The sequence below is a fragment of the Cavia porcellus genome, unplaced genomic scaffold (genome assembly GCF_034190915.1).
Source record: "Cavia porcellus strain 051 isolate PalLab524CR breed Dunkin Hartley unplaced genomic scaffold, mCavPor4.1 scaffold_28, whole genome shotgun sequence".
NCBI classification, from domain to species: Eukaryota; Metazoa; Chordata; class Mammalia; order Rodentia; family Caviidae; genus Cavia; species Cavia porcellus.
Genome location: NW_026947511.1, coordinates 11,109,516 through 11,127,251, shown reverse-complemented (window position 1 = coordinate 11,127,251; position 17,736 = coordinate 11,109,516). Strand labels below are relative to the sequence as shown.

Here is a 17,736-nt window from a genome sequence, read left to right as displayed (position 1 = left end):
GCTTCTGATATCCATACTTTTAATCATGTTTTTAATCTTCTGGATTTCTGATTGGAACTGTTTTTTGGACTCCAGTTCTTTTTTTTTTTTTTTTTTTGAGGGACATTTACGTTTTGTATCTCTTTCTTTAGCTCTACCAGGTGTTTATCAGTGTCTTGTCTAGACTTGCTGATAATTTTTTCCATTAGCTTCATTATCTGAAGAGTTATATAATCAGATTTTCCAAGCACCTTATTAATCTATTTTACCTCCATTGAGTCCCTTTCAACCTACCTGCTATGTAGCTTGTGATTTCCTGTCATTCAGTGTCCCTTGGAGCAGGTTTAAGGGAGTTATGAGTTTTGTTTTGTTTTTTTGTTGTTTTGTTTTTTTATCGGTACTGGGGATCGAACTCACAACTGTCTGCTTGCAAGGCAGGCGCTCAGCCACTGAGCTAAATCCCCAGCCCCGAGTTAAAAGTTTTGAGAGTTACCTTGCTGCTTTGGTTTTTCTGTTTTATTTGTCCTTTTTTTCGTATTTTATGCTGGGGTCTGTAATTTATTTGGGACATTGCCCCATTCTTTGGGAGCAAGCCACACTGCTGTTTATAACTCCTAGGCAATCGATAGTGGACTAGAGAGGAAACGAATGTCTAGCCACTACTGTCACCTTGGCTATAGCAACAAATTCAGCAACATCATTGGCATCAAAAGTCTTGCAAACCTTTGGAACCAGTCTTGTTTGCCCCTTAACCAAATGAAGAGGACTGTGATTTTAGTGAAGAAAATTAGAACACTCCTATACCTACCTATAGTACTTTAGACCACTAATTTCTGCTGTATGTAGGCACCAGTGGCAGAGCTTAAATATATCACTAGATTAAATACCTTCTTTTTCAGGACCACTCCCTCTGATGATTCCTCCCACCAACTTTGGCCTCCCACAACAGTATAAAGGTCCTATTGGACCTTCTAGTTGGCCTCTGGGAATGCCTATTTAGCTCTCACCTTCTGCAAGCCTATCTCCTAATGTTTCTCACCTAATCTTTGTGGAAGGGTATTACTTCAGTTCTGAAGAGAAACTCTCCTGGGTGTCAATCCCTGCTTTGATTAGGTAGCCTATTGATTTTCCTCTGTGTTGTCTTGTGCATTGTAGAACAAATGGACTAGGGATGATACATGTGGTTCTTGAGCCCTCCTAACTGTGGCATGGGACCCAGGTAGAGGCATTGTCATTGGTTGGGAGGCTGTGAACTGTTTGTTGGTCCAACATGAGTCCCAGGTGCCATGAAAATTGTCTTGGGATGGGGTATGCGGTTCCCCATCCCCAGCATGGCTGTGCTATCATTTGAGGGCAGGGCATGTTGTTCATGTGATTTCCTATGATCTGCCTGGGCCTTGGAGGACATTAGCTTTGGTCAGGGGTAGAGCAATAAAATAAGCTACTGTGAGCTTTCCTATTCTAAATCTTTGTCTGCTTGTTTACCTCAAAACTAGCAATTTCAGAGCATTTCATTAGAAAAGAAGCCCATTTCTTTCTCATTAAGAAGAGAAAGTTGAAGGTAGGCATACTGGCACATGCCTGTAATCTCAGTACTCAGGAGGCTGAGGCAAGTGGATCATTGCAAGTTCAAGACCAGCCTGGGCTATATAGTGAGCTCAAGGCCAGCCTGCACTGCATAGTGAGACCCTGGTTCAAAAAGAAAAAAAGATGTATAAAAGAAAAATGTACATATAAATATTTACTGAGACTGTAATGTTGACATCCAGTAGGCTGAGTCCCAGGAATTATGGAATAGTAGAAGAGAGTTAGCCATTCACTTTTGCTAGAACATGTACTTTTTTTGATACTGGGAATCGAACTCACAACCACACACTTAACACTCAGATCCTGTCCTGCTGAACTATGTCCCCTGCCCAACATATACTTTCTAATTATGCCATGAAGTCTAAAGCTTGAATGTAGATGGACTTTGCCATAAGAATTATTGCAATTAGGGATTGTATTCTCAGATTCATCATGAACATTATGAAGGGAAAAGTACAGCCATATCACACTATTAAATATTAAAATTATGGGCTGTGTATTATGCAATGGGAATCAAATCTGTCATGTACACTGAGGAAGAATTACCCCATTATAACTCTGAATAAAAGTAATAAAGTGTATCAAACAAGTATAATCATTTGTTCTCTTGGACTTACTGTGTTCTTGGATTCTATCTCTGAGTAAGAGGACATCAACCCTAAAAAGTACATTTGATTTTAAAAAAATGCTCTTTTCCTCAAGACTCTTTATTTTCACTTGCCTGAAATTTACATATATTGATTTTGTTATAAGAACACACTTGATTCCCATCTGTTAGAAAATTGTAGTAATAAAAATATAACTATCAAATGTCCACAGTGTGAGTGATACTTCTTTAGATGTCAGCCTTTGTGGTGCATGTCTGCACAACCATAGATACAGGCTCCACATCTGGGTAGAATTTGTGGAATAATGCACTATATTGATCTTGGTTTTTCCACGAATATATCATCTGTCAGTTTCCTTTTGCATCTTGACAGGAAGATCAAGAATATGCAAAACAATGAGAAGAGGGGTATTGGGAAAATATACTGCTTCTCAAACTTTAATGAGCATATGTATGTCATTGGGAATCATGTTAAGATATAGATGCTAATTCATAAACTAGGGCCATGATTGTTGATATTGTTGTTTGCTTTCAACACATCAAAATTTAGATATTACCTGGGCGAGGGTAAATGGGCTTGAATGCTAGCACCTGAGAGGCTGAGATAGGAGAATGGACAGCCGAGACAAGGCTGGCTACACAGTGAAACTCTTTAAACATAAGAGGGGGAAAGCAGGGACTGCTTGTTAAAGTCATTTACAAGTGGAAAAGTTAAGTGATTATTGAGACAAGAAAGAAGAAATAAGAGAGATGAGGAAATCATAATTGAAAATCACAATTTTAAAAAGATTGCAACTTCCAGAATCCAACTGAAATTACCCAAGGTGATCCACATCGGCATTCTTTGGTTAAATTTAAGCTCCCTCCCTCCTGACTCATCACACCCAACATTTCTCAGGAATACTGAGGGTCCATACTGGGCTTAACCCAGAGAGTAAGAAGAGGAGCTGCTCCTGTGATAAAGGAACAGGTTGAGAAAATCCAAAGAATGCTGCACTTACTCATCTTTTTAAAATGGGCCCATACTTCTAGAGCTAAAGAATGGGGTAGTGCCTTGGAGGGTACCTTTTCCCAGGGTTTCTACCTTTGCAATAGAAACATAAATGTTACCTATTCCAATGAATAACATGTCTCATTTCTCTGAGTGACTGCACTCCATTCTTGGGTGTATTAAATTCTGCCCAATAAATCATGCTCAAGCCTCTTACTGTCACATATTTAGAGTTCTTTATTGATGGGACTTAGTGAACTTACTAGCCAATTCCATGTTTATACTGGGTTAGGTTCTTTATCTCAGCCTCAGAAATCTCCTCAGATCTTGTCCAGTGACAAAGTAACATTTTAAAATCTTGCTTAAAAATAAGCAAATTAAGCAGACCTTAGTTGATTCATCACTACCCAATGAATGACACACAATTCTCTATGTGTTACATGTCTATGAGTTTAGATGCACAGATGGGGATACTCGGGAAATGGAGAACATTAGAGGGGATAGAAAAAGACTCCACCCACCCTCCTTGTACTGGCTTTGGATTTGGATTACTTTTGCTGTTCTAGGACATTAAGGTACCTGATAAGGTTATTTGGGCTCACTCTATTTTTCAGGTTCCTGGCTTCACAGGTATTAACTTCCCTCTTATGACTCTTTGACTCTATCCTATAGGATCTGATATGCGTTCTGTTATTATAACTTGATGCTAAGAACTTTAATTTTTTTCTTGATTACTTCTGTGGCCCGTTAATTATTCAAGGGTTTAATTTCTTGTATTCATATTAATTCTGTTTTCTTGCTATTGATTTCTAATTTCATTCCACTATGAACTGATAATATACATGACATAATTTTGATTCTTTTGCATTTATTTCAGCCTGGGTTATAGACTTGCATGGGTTTGACAGGTCTATGTGCTACTGAGAAGAATGTGTATTCAGTTGGTTTTGGGTGGCATACATTCTGTAGCTATCTATTAAGTCCATTTATTCAAAGGTGTTCTTTAACTGATTTTTGAATTCATTTTTTATCTAACTGATCAGTCTATTGGTGAGAGTGAAGTACCAAGGACCTCTACTATAATTGTGTTGATGTTTATCTGATCTTTTGTGTTCAATAGCATTTGTTTTATGAAGTGATGTGTGCTCGTGTTTGTTAAAATTATCTTCCTCTGTGGAAAACAATATGTAGTGATGTTCTTTCTTTCCTTTAATCAGTTTTGTCTTGATGCCAAATTTGTGTCACAATAAAATAGCTACTCCTGCTTTGACTGGGTTACTAATGAATGGAATATTGTTTTTCTTTCTTTGAGTTTTAGACTATGAATGTCTTTTTTTTCTTAGAATCTATACTTAATCTTATTTAATCTCTAATGTAATCTTTTTTTTTTTTTCAGGATAAAGCCAACTAAGATCGTACAGTGAAATTGGTACAGAACTTCACGGCAGGTTACTGGGATAACAGTAATAGGTATCACAGTATATTTTGTTATCTTTATAATAGTTGTTCTTTCAATCCCATATATCAAAATGAGATGAAATATAGAACACTATAGAACTTATCAAAACAGAATATTGAATAGAGCAGTACCATTAATCAGAAAAGAGCAAAACAGTAATAAAAATATTTGCCTTCAAAGAAATGGTAGAAGGAAGTCCCCCTTATTTGCTATGGTCAACCTGCCAGGAGATGCTCAGATTTCTGGTTCCCATTTGCTAATGGGCGAGGGGCAGGGAGAAGAAAGAGGATAGGGGAAGTGGGATATTTGACTCTAGGCTATGTAGCAGTAGGTTCACTATTGCTAAGCAGGGAGGCAGGATAGTCATTTGTTTTCACAGCATCCTCAGTTACAACATGGCCTGGATCTCAGGAGACACTGCTGGTTCTCCCCCCTGGAAGGGCTGCAGTCTGCCACCCTGCCTCCGCTTACCAGGGAGGGGAGGTGCTGGCTTGGCTTCCCAGAGTTCTAAGTTCCAACATGGCGCGGATCTCAGGAGACACTGCTGGTTCTCCCCCTGGAAGGGCTGCAGTGGGCCATACTGCTGCCACTTACCAGGGAGGAGAGATGCTTGCTTGGCTTCCCAGAGTCCTAAGTTCCAACATGGCACGGATCTCAGGAGACACTGCTGGTTCTCCTCCTGGAAGGGCTGCAGTAGGCCACAATGCTGCCGCTTACCAGGGAGGGGATTGCTAGCTTGGTTCCCAGAGTCCTAAGTTCCAACATGGCATGGATCTCAGGAGACACTGCTGGTTCTCCCCCTGGAAGGACTGCAGTCTGCCACCCTGCCTCTGGGAGGGAAGGTGCTAGCTTGACTTCCCAGAGTCCTATGTTCCAACATGGTGCGGATCTGAGGAGACACTGCTGGTTCTCATGAATGTCTTTTAGACTAAATATGTATTGAGTATATATCATACCACTGGGTGTAGATACAAGGAAGTTTCATTCTGAATGTTTGTTTGTTTGTTTGTCCTTGAGAAATGGTCTCACTCTGCAGTTCAGGCCAGCCTGGAACTCACTTTTGTAGCCATGGCTGGCTTTTAATTTGCAGTGAGCCTCTCGCCTCACCCTCTCAAGTGCTGGGACTACAGTTGTACACCACCATGTACAGCGGTCTGTTTTGAGCTGGGGACCTCACAATACAGTTTGGGCTGGCCTTGAACTTACTATGTAGGCCTCGACTGGCCTTGTGTTTGATGCATTTCTGACTGCATCAGCCTGCAAGTGCTGGAATTACACATATATGCCACCATGCCCAGCTGGGTTTTAGTTTTTGAGTCAATCCATCAATCTGGGATTTGTATTAAAAAATTAAGACCCTTTACGTTGAGAGTTATTACTTAAATTATCAACTTATTCCTGCCATGGTTATTATTATTTCCCTGATGTTTCTTAATTTATTTTGATGATTTTTCCCCTTTTCTGATTAAGTATTAACTTTGCCTAGCATATTCATTCCATTAGACATTTCGACATTGTTAACTTTAGATTCTTTTTTCAAGGATATCTTTGAGATTTTTTTTGGAGCACTGGTTTGGTGTTTGGAGTTTCTTACAGTGCTCTTTGATTGGAAAATTCCTTATTTCTCCATCAGTTTTGACAGAGAGTTTTTCAAGAAACAATAATCTGGATTTGAAATGCTTGTCTTCATTCCAAGCTCTCTTCACTTTTTAACTTTTGCCTTGAGAAGTGAAAGTTCAATTTTTAAAAATAGTTGATTTTTCCAACGTGATGAATTTTAGGGAGATAGACAATCATACATATATCTAGAATACATGCTATATATATATATATTGTTGTTTTGTTTTGCTTTGATTTTTAGACAGTGTCTCGCTATCTAGGATAGGCTGGTTTTGAACTCACTATGTAACGCAAACTGACCTTGACCTCCCAGCTATCTTTCTGCCTCAGCCTCCCAAGTGATGGGATAACAGGCATGTGCCACAATGCTCAGTCACATGCTATTTTAATACAGAAACATAATATGAACAAATAAGATTTGGGTAATTTTTAAACATTATTTGATAATCCTGAGCACCATCTTCAAAAAACTATGGAGCAGGAGGGGTACAGGACAAGAAACTTGACTAGGCTATTAAATCCTGTGGGAACTGCCTTGTCAGAGAGAAGTATCCATACATTAGTGGCACTTGATTTGAAATGACAGAAACATGATGCAAACTAGTTCGCCAAATATTATTGGTCTATATATCTGGCACCTCTGGTGATAGAACAGATTTAGAACTCCTCATCCCAGCGCTCTCCTTATTTCATCATCTTTAGTTCTGGCTTCCTGTGTCCTGCCTGCTATTGCCCTGAGCAAACAGCTTTCTTTGTCCACCAGTAACCTAGTTTCTCATTCTGAATTTATCTACTCTGGAGAAGAGCTCATTAATGCAACTCTGAGAACACTCTCATTGATCAATTTGGGTTATAATTCTGAGGCAGAGAAAGACCTAACCAAAAAGAGAACTACTGTCCAATTTCCCCAATAAACATAGATGGAAAACTCCTCTGTAAGATCCAGGGAAACAGAACTCAGCAAATCAAAGAGGGTATAAACCCTGACCAGGTAGGATTCATTGCAGGGATGCAGGGATGGTACAACATACAAATCAATAAATGGAATAAATGGAACAGACCGTATTAACAGAGCTAAGGCCAAAAACCATACAATCATCTCAATAGGTTCAGAAAAACTTTTTATTCTTAAATTTTATCTGAAAGATAGTCAAATCCAACCAACCAAAACAGAACAAAACCAGTCAAAACAAAGCAGCCAAACTGGTACAGAACTTCAAAACAGGATACTAGGAAACAAAAATAACTACCATAGTATATATTATTATCTTCACAATAGTTGTCGAATACATCACGTCGAGCAAAGTCAAACCCAAAACCATAAAACCATAAAAGCAATCAAGGTAAAATTTGCAAAGCAGATTAAAATGTTTTTTAAAATTTAAAGAAAAGGGGAACCTTGGAAGATGGCAGAACAGTAAGCAGCAGAATAAACAGCCTCTCTGAGAGAAATGGTCCAGATGCTGAAATATAGCATTCTGGACAAGAAAAGAGGGACGGAAGTGGGTTCCCTTGACCCAGGAAGAACTCAAGTGAGAGCTGAAGCCCATAAAGAGAATGAGGAAAACAAAAACTTAAACAGAAGAAGGCCATAGCTGGAGATGCTTTCACCCAGAGCCACAACCACCCTGCGAGAAGCACCGCTGAAACCTGGATATGCCCAGTTACAGTGAAGCTGGTGGCTGGCAAGTCCGAAGGCCTCTGCAGGAAGGCACAGTGGCAGAGGGGAGCAGCAGACCAGAGACCTGCACTGCCTGGCACTGAGTCCTCCTACATGAGCGGGAGATTGTTCATGGGCCATTTTGGTTTTGGGCAGGATAAGCCAGAGGAAGAACTGCAGCTGGCATCATTCAGCCACTCCTAGGATGGAGCAGGCTGGAGGAAATTGATTGCTCTGAGTCCCGCCCCTGTGTGCAATCCAACAGCCATCTCCAAGGTTTTCCTAAAGCCAGGCCCAACCAGTTCTGTCCCACTACTACACAAGATGAGGGATTTTGCTGGTTAACTAGTTCCGAAAGGAGGTGGCAGCCTGCCCTGCCTCTGCTACCACTAGACCAGCCACCAGAAGCCCTACACCAGTGCACCCAATGCTCACCATCTGATATGCCTAGCCAGCATGGCCTAGACAAAGCAAACAGTCTCACTTCAGAGAAAATATAGCCAATGCAGGAAGTGCTGAGGACCCCACTACCCATTTGTCCAGAAGAAACCAGGAACATGACAAGAGGAAGAAGCCAAAGGCAGTCTCTGGCCTCCAACACTAAAAGTACTCATCCAGAACATGTAAACATGATTGGAAACCCACAGTGTTTTCATTGTTTTATTTAGTTCGTTTTGATTCTGTCTCAGTTTGTCTACTTGTATTAGATTTGATGGCATGCACAGCTACTCCATTGGTAGCAGGAGAGATTATGCTGAGCACTTTTGATTTCCTATTAGCTTCATTTGAAGTGCGGTACTGCTTGCACTGTTTTGTTTTGACTGATTTTATTTTGTTCTGGTTTGTTTGATAGTATCACGTCTCATGGTATAGGGAACTACTTTGAGGACAGTAATGTACACTATGATGTACATTCTGCTTTGACTATTATCTTCTTTTATAGTCCTATAATGTCTCCAGTGTTCATTTTTATTAGTTTTATTCTATACTGTTTTGTTCAATTGTATTATACTTGATGATATGGGCAGTTCTGTTGAAGACAACAACAGGCATTATGGTAAAAAATATCAAATCAGAATATTGAATAAAGAGGGTCATATTCTTGTCAGAGGTGACTTTCAGTTATGGATCCCAGCTCAGAAGGGAGATGCAAGCCGGCTCTGCATCTGCTTGCCCTGCACCAGCCACCAAAAGCCCTACACCGTGGACCCAACAGTCACCATCTGATGTGCTTAGCCAGCATGGCCTAGAAATTATAGCCATATATATGTGTGTGTATATATATATATATATATATATATATATATATATATATAAACATGACTGTAAATCCACAGTGTTTTCATTGTTTTGTGTAGTTTGTTTTTATTCTGTTTCAGTTAGTCTACCTGTATTAGATTTGATGGGATGGACAGCTACTCCATTGATAGCCGGAGAGATTATGCTGAACATATTTGATTTCCTATTAGCTTGATTTGAAGTGCAGTATTGCTTACACTGTTTTGTTTTGACTGATTTTGTTTTATTCTGGTTTGTTTGATAATATCACATCTCATGGCATAGGGAACTACTTTGAAGACAGTAACATACACTTTGGTATCCATTCTGCATTGACTATTATCTTCTTCTGTAGTCCTATGTCTCCAGTGTTCATTTTTATTAGATTAATTCTGTCCTGTTTTGTTCAGATTTATTGTGCTTGATGATATGGGCAGCTCTTTTGAAGAAAATAGGAGGTAAAAAAAATCAAATCCAAATATTGAATAAAAAGGGTCATATTCTTATCAGATGTGAGTTCAGTTATGGATCCCACCATGACCTCACTTCCTTGGCAACAAGGCCAAACAGAACTAAGAACCCTGGTGACCACCAGGCACTTTGGTCTAGTGACAACTGCCTTAAGAGGCATTTCACTTGGAAAGAGTCAGAAATGAGCTTTTTATGTTGTTTTCCCTGGTGTCAAGGCCTCAGCCTCAAGACCCCATGCAGAGAAACCAAGAGGAGAGGAATGAGAAGATGGTCCACTTGGCCCAGATGCTTTGGGAAGCTCGCCAGGAACTGTGTGAGTGTCATGAGAAGTTCAAGGCTGGGCTCAGCAGTTAGAGCCTCTAGGTGCTCAGAGGTAAGAGAGAGCCCAGGACAGGTGTCCCTAAGTCTGTCCATCATTATCTATTCAAAGTCACCAAGGCCAGGTCGATTACACCTGACCAACACTGTGAGTCCCATAAAAAAATTCCAACATTTTATTCTCAATGTGTTTGGGGCTAGGTTTGGAGGACAGGTCACTAATCAAAGTGAACCTGGACAGAAGCAGGAGTGCCCAGGCTGTGGGTCTGGGGTCCTATCACAGTCCCACCCAGGACAGGGCTCACAGGAAAGGGCAGGCTGGAGAGTCATCTCTTGTTCTCCTCAAGTAGAAGCCTATGACAGGGCTGATTGGGATTTGGGGAGCACTAAGTTATCTGGGGTGGGTGGTGGGAAGGTGCAAAAGGTGCTTGGACAGAGCCTGTGCTTTCTGCCAGTGACAGGAGACTGCTCCAGTGAGCTGCTCACAGGAGGTCGTGGAGCTGGTCACTGGGGGCCTGAATGCCATGGCCCTGTACCAGCCAATAGGACCCACAATAACAACTGGGGCCAGCTCAAGTTCAGGGTGTGTTTGAGCAGAAGGACCATGGAGGACGCGGAGACCTTCGGGGCCAGATATCACCTTCAGCATCTCCCTCCAGAGTGTGGGAAACAGCAGGCCAATTGTCTTGCTCCCAAAGTGATTTGGGGTCCCTGTCTTCAACCACCACACACTCCCTGCTCTACCTCTGCGTTGGCCAGTTTCAAGGTCACGGCGCACGGTGAGAGCATAGGAATAGGAACGTGGACAGTAAGTGACTTTACTGCTTGTCATGCTTGAATTCTGCCTGCTCATTTAACTCCTGGGCCCAGGGTCTGTGAGGCACTTGGCAGAATGTCTCTAGCTCTACATATCAACACAGCTGCCCTTACCCAAAATGTCAGACCCTTGCTACTCTGTCCATTTCTGGAGCACTTGCTAGAATTATGCAGGCTCTGCAGATCACAGGGTGGGGCCTCCTTTGGGTAAGTGATATTGTATCAGGGGGGCATGAACTCAGCCATCTCTGCCTTACAAGGTTAAGTAAGACATATGTAATTCTTTCCTAGGGACTTTCATCAGAAACCTGGGGGAGAATTCTGTGTTATCTTGTCAATGGCCTAACCCAAGAAAGATGAGCCTCTGTTTTCTCACCTACAGTGGGAAGCTGTCTCTGGAATCATGCTTGTTGTTCATTTATGGAGATACGTACAACCTCTCCACAGATAATGATATTTAACTTCCAATATGAGAATCCCTTTACTGCTAGGGTACTCCTGTACCTCCTGTGCCACATGAGCCTCTGTGGAACATTGGGAGTATGGGCTTTGGATCAACCTCCAACCTTCCTGAGAAGCTATGAGTGGGACACCAATGCCATGTCTCCCGCATGTCTGTCTCTTACAGATAGAAAACCAGCCTGCAGAGCACCTAGCAGAGGTCAGCACTATGAGCACAATGCATGCAGGTGGACCTTACACTGGGAAGGAGCTCCTGGAGCCAGCATTCCTGGACGGCTGCCCCACCCTTGGCTTCTCCTTCCTGGACTCCTCAAGCTCCAACATCTCCACCTCAGAGGCCTTGATATCGGAAGGGTGAGTTCCTCTCTAGCAGCCAATGGGGCTTGGCCATGGGCAAGCATCTCTCCCAGACTCAGTGGTAAACAGTAGAGTGTGAAGTGGATCAAGATTTCAGGGACACTGAGGATGAAATCGCATCTTTATGAGAACTGTTGACCCTGGACTTGGCCCTGAAGAAGACCTGCTGTGTGCTTCCTCTCAGGGATAAGCTTGTGTCTGTACTGGGAAGCTTTGCCTCCCATCACTATAACCTGCACTTGGAGGAAGCTGTTCTGATTATTTGAAAAGAGGCTGGAGAGTCACTCTATGGGTGTCAGAGTGTTCCCAGAGCAGGGATCCCCTGGGGATGGCCGGGTCCTAGGCCCACACACAAAGCATGCAAGACTTGGGGGTACTATCATCCGTCAATAGACATGAAGGTACACTATGGAAAGACACTTTCCAGGCATGGCTCCTGCTCTTATAAGCAGAGTAGAGGAAACTGTTGCCTTTGGGATTCAATGCAATCTGAAAGCAATCAGTTCACCCAGGGTAACCCAGTAGGTATTGCTCCCATTGCAGTGGATGTGATACTCTCCTCAATGTCTAGATGTGGATGTGCAGCAGTGCAAGAGGAGCTCTACAGAGGTACAGAGAACTGGGCAACATATTGTCCTGTGAGCTAGAGACGGAGTTCTCACTCCTGCTTACAGACTCTGACTGACCGCTCCCTTCTCAGATACTTTATGCAGCAGCAGGCCTGTGCCCCTGTTTGTAAAGACATAGCACATACCAATCTCTTGTCTTCACCAAGTTGACCTGCCAGTGGGGAGGCTGGAGAGACACAGTGTCAGGCTTCACTGAAAGGGCAGAGGTGTCACACCACTAAGCAAGCCTTGTGTCAACTATCTCCCTGGGACTGTGCTACACCACTGGGGGTGGGAGATGGTCGGGTTGGACACTGCACAGAGTGGGCAACAGGCCGACAATTCCCTTCCTGCAGATGGACTGGGCCGAGAGTGTGGGCGGAAAGGCAGGCCTTTCACTATCGTACCTCCCTGTCTTCTCCAGGTCTACCCCTTCACTTCTTGACTCCTCAGTGGATCTTTCCTCTGAGGTAGATCCACCTTCTGAAATCCTGGACCAGCTGGAGCCTCCTGAGCCCCCTAAGGTGGAGCCTCAAAGTAAGGAGGATAGATGTATAGGCCTGTGGGCCTATGGGGAGGGGTGTGCCTCGGAACACAGCAAAGCTTCCAAATGCTGAGTGACCCAGGAATATCGAGACACTCAGCAGTCACTTCGGGATGCAAAGTGAGAGGACTTGCTAGGCTGCGTTTGTACACATGGCTGTCTCCTGCAGTCAGTAGGAAGGTTCGGCCCTGGGAAGGAACATGCATGGTCGGTGACCATTTCTCTCCTTGCAGTTGCAGGCCCAGCTCCAGGCCATGCTGAAGCCTTACCTGCAGAGCTTGAGCCTGCTCCACCTGAAGCTCCCTCTGCAGAGCTGGTCTCACAGCAAGATGCAGCATCTGGAATTCCTTCCCAACCAGATGCAGAGCTGGAACTGCTGGGGGATGATGAGCTGAACTCATGTCTTGAGTTCTACCAGCAGGTCTTTATCTTTATCGGCTGTATCCTTCTCTTCAAGATGTCCCTTGTTTTTGGATTTTTGGCTATTCTTTTTTCCCTGAGCTCTTCCAATAATAGAATTAAATAAAATTAAGGTTTAATATTGTTAAAGTGATTGCCATGACATTAAGTGCATTCTCAGTATTGTACTGCCTTCACCACTGTCCTGCTTCAGAACATTTTCCTCAGTTCCACACCCAAAGGTGTTTCCTCCCCTCTCCTGCTGCTTCTAGATCCTGGCCACCATTCATCTTCTATCCCATGTCTCCCCAGTGTATGATTATTTTCAACCCTGCAATCAGATTTGCATTTGATCTCAGAATCTTTGTAAAGACTTTTTAATCTTGCTTTGTCTAGGAAGGGAAAAATCCTAAATAGATCCCAAGAATTTCTCATCACATATTCAGTGAATTATTGAGTTATTTGTTGTCAAACAAGAAATATTTACTATAGTAAAATATAGAATGCACTGTGAGGGAATGGTAAAATAAAGGGCATAATGACAGTCACAGACATGCCCTAGGGACCACTGGCCTCCCCTGGAGAGGTTTCTCCTTCCTGTCTTCACTGTAGGATTTAAGTCTGTGTGTTTGTCGCTGGGTGGGGAGTGCCTCAGGCCTCAGTTCTCTTTTCATCTCATGTATGCCCTAGGAACATGGCCCCCTCCAGGAGGACTCTCCATGGGCATTTTCACTGGGCACCATGTCACAGTGTTTTCAGCAACCTCTGCTCTGGAGTTTTTTTAATCTTTCAGCTCATAGTAGAGCTGAGACAAACATCTGCCTCTGTGAGTCTCATTTTTTACGATGGATTTATGGAAGTGGAATTTCTGAATTAGAGTTACAGAAGAGGGGCAGATACACACTCTTATCTGGAATGTCCCCAAGGCCCGAAGGTAGAACACATACTACCTACCTCGGAACAGACATTTATCCTGGCCTCCAGGAGATGCAGCTGTATGCACAGGCTGTCAGGGGCAACCTGGTGACAGCCCACACCTTTGGCACAACCCAGATAGAGGAATAGATCAGCACAGCATTGCGTCTCCTACTTGAAGAGGGACAAATGTTGCAGCCTCTAGTGTTTGGTTATACTTTGTTTGTAAAATGGGAAATCACAGAGTCTCATCTGAGCCTCTGAGACAGAAGGTTCCCAGGGTCCAATCTTTCCCTGTGGAGACTGCAGAGAAGTCATTAAATTCTGTCTGATACTAGGGATTGAACCCAATGAAAGACTTCTCACTGAGATACACCAATGACACAGAGTCTCCCTAAGTAGTTAAGTTTTCCATCCTGGGTTCAGAAATGGGATCCTCTTTCCTCAATTCTCCAGAGTGTGCATTATCCAGGTGCATCAGCTCACACAGCTCCATTAAGTATTTTTGAAAGACTCCAAAATTAATTTAGATATTCTGGCTGAGCAATTTTAGGCTTGGAGTCAATTTGGTGTGTTAGGCAAGGGGTGTGGAGTCCACTGAGGGTTCGTTTTCCTGGAGGCCAGCAACTGTCCACACTTGTGCTCACTGAGTGAGCATCATTCCAAGGCCACCCAGTTGGGGTGAGTTCCCACAGGCTCTGCACTGCTCTCCCTCTCACACTGGCTCCTGGTATGCAGACATCACACAAGCTTTCCCACTTTTGAGCAAGAGCATCCGGGCAGGTGAGATAGGAAAAGGTTGTTCCAATGAGACCTGCTCCCCTCCATCCCCCAAAAGCACACACGAGGGTAGAAGCTGCAGACTTCTCCATGTCCTGTGTCTGTGCCCACCAACACTGACAGGATCCATCTTAAAGTCTCCATGCACAGCCCGCGTTCATCACCTCTACCAGTTGTCCAGGGCTCCTTCCATGACCACACAGAAACACTGTGTACTTGCCAGATGGTGCCAGGTTCTCAAACTATGTATTTCTACCCACTGCATTTGCTATGCAGATGGAGCTAGGCCTTGTTCTGGCAGTCCCTGGGGATAGGGAATGGGTGCTCAATACAAGCAACTCTGAGAACAATCTACGGTGGAGAGATTGTGCCATAATGCTCCAGGTATGACCTAACTTCCACTCTACCTACTACATATGCCAACTCCTTACCATGAACGCAGTAATTACAAATCTCTATACTTACTAATAAAACTAATAGTATATACAAAATTTGAAAACGAAATGAACTTCTGACACATGGGAGGAAAAAAACCAATAGACATGAAGCACAACCAGTGTGGAAATTCATCAAAGAACTCAAATTAAAAATTCCATGTGCCCCAGCTCTCCCCCTTCTAGGTTTCTTCTCCAAAGAGCTGAAGACATCATAGTGCAGTAAAATATGCACACCAGTGCTCTTAGCATCACAATTCATAACAGCTAAATTCTGAAGAGTCTGAATATCCTTCAACACAAGTGGGTAAAAAAATGTGGTATCTAATGCAAGATCCATGTATAAAGCAGGAGACATTTGAGATATTTGCAGGAAAATGGAGGCACTGGGAAAATATAATGTTGCATGCAATCCAGACACACAACCTTTAATACTACATAGTACCTCTCATTTGAGTAAGGCAAAGTATAAACCAAAGCATAACAAAAGATGGTCACAAAGTGGGAAGGAGTCCAAGAGAAGGTGAGAAAGAAGAAAAGGAGAAATAACTAGAACAAGAATATGCCATGTACAGGACCCTAATAACCTCAATGAATGTAAGCACTATATAAACATGAGACAATATTGATAACAGATCAAGAAGGAAAATTGGGAGAGAGAAGTTAGAGGAGGGAAAGTGTGATAGGAAGGATGTGCAAGGGGATTTAAAAAAGAACCAAGCTGTATTCTGCACACATACCCTTTCCCCACATTTACTATAAACTTCATGTACTGAAAATATGTACTAATAACAAATTAATCTTGCACAGACATAAGACCCTCTATTTCACAGACAATAGGGCAGCTGGAAAGATGCAAGCCTTAAAGACAAATGTTTTTGGGGAGGAAAGAGGTGGGAAAAAATATGATAGCACACTGAAAGGAAACTTGCTCCATAAGCTGATAAGCAGTGTAACTGTCACTGAATGGAGAGAGGCCGCTGTGAGATGGTGAAGCCTCAGAAGCAACACATACCCGCTGGTGTGCTCTAAAGGAGAGCTAAGTTTCTATAAGAATGTGCAAACGTAGAAGAGTCACTAGGCTGAGTCTGAGAGTTTCCCCAACTCAGCCCACCCCGCTGTAGGAGGCTTGCTGATCCTGTCACAGAAAACGAATCTTCAGGACATGTCAGAAAGAGAAACAAGCAGGGTGTATTAGCAGAGACAGAGGGTGTAGGTATGCTCAGGAGAGGGGTGTGAACACTCAAAGGAATGAAGTATGTCACATCTGACCTAAAAGAGAGAATCTCTCAGAAAACATGCGGCCCTTCACAAACAACAGGAACCACTCAAGGGCCATGCTGCCTGCAGCAAAGAGAACAGATGGCCATAAGAAAAATTTAGGACAGGTCATAGGATCTCCTCAGTGCTGGAAGTCTAGTATTACCTACTCATCTCAATGGAAAGTCCTGGGAACTTTGACCCCAAACATTCTACCCAGAGTCTTTGGATTAGAATCCCATCCAAAAACTCTACAAAAACTTAGCTTCTCCTTGGGTCAGCTCCCCACCTCGGTCATTATCTCACCTGTCTGCACTCAAATAGAATAAACCCTACTTGTTGCTCACATAAAGCCCCTTTTCTGGGTTGTCTGTCATGTGTTTATTGATGACCAGAAGCATTACCGCTTGACAGTGGGTGTGTTTGACTTTTCTTGCAGGCATAAAAAGCCAGAGGTAAAAGTACCTATTTGCTCATCCTCCCTTAAAAGGATAGAAGCCATTCACAGGCATGGGTGTTTGGTTGTTTTGTGTTCTACTTTCAAGAAAGTCCCACTTGCTGCTGTGAGGAATGTGCATTCTGTTGTCTTAGGGTAGACACTATAGATACTTATCGATTCCATTTCTTCAAAAGGTTTGGTTCAACTCTGATATTTCTTTGTTGATTCTTTTTTGTCTGGTTGATTTATTTGTGACATGGATATACTGTTGTCCCCTGTTTTAATTAGTATTTATCTGATATTTTTAATGTATAGTAGTGTTTGTTTTAAAAAAAATTGAATACATCAGTGTTATCGTTATAATTATTTATGACTTTTGAATTGTTCCCTTAGCTATTATGTAGTTACTTTCTTTCCTTCTTTAGGTCAATTGTGCCTCGAAATCCACATTGTCTGAAAATAGAATAGCTGCTCATGCTATTTTTCATGTTTGTGTTGCATGGAATATTGTTTTCTAACCTTTGGTCTTTATTCTGTATGTCTATTCTGGATTACATGTGTTTCTCATATTCTGCATATGGTTGGGTTTTGTTTCTTTACCCATTATGCCAATTGGTGTTTTGAAAAAAAAAATTATTTATTTTATTTTATTTAGAATGTAGTAAAAATACAACAGCACAAGATAAAACAAAGCATTGAGATAATTAATGACATTGGTATAGAGCTTCACAGCAGGATACTGGGATAGTAGT

General features: G+C 42.4%; 1 protein-coding gene across 2 annotated transcripts in view; it reads right to left on the bottom strand.

Annotated features, from left to right (window-relative positions):
- The window catches only part of LOC134473830 (uncharacterized), an 82,232-nt gene that overhangs the window by 33,156 nt on the left and 31,340 nt on the right, over positions 1-17,736 (bottom strand). The gene's annotated exons all lie outside the window — the stretch shown is intronic.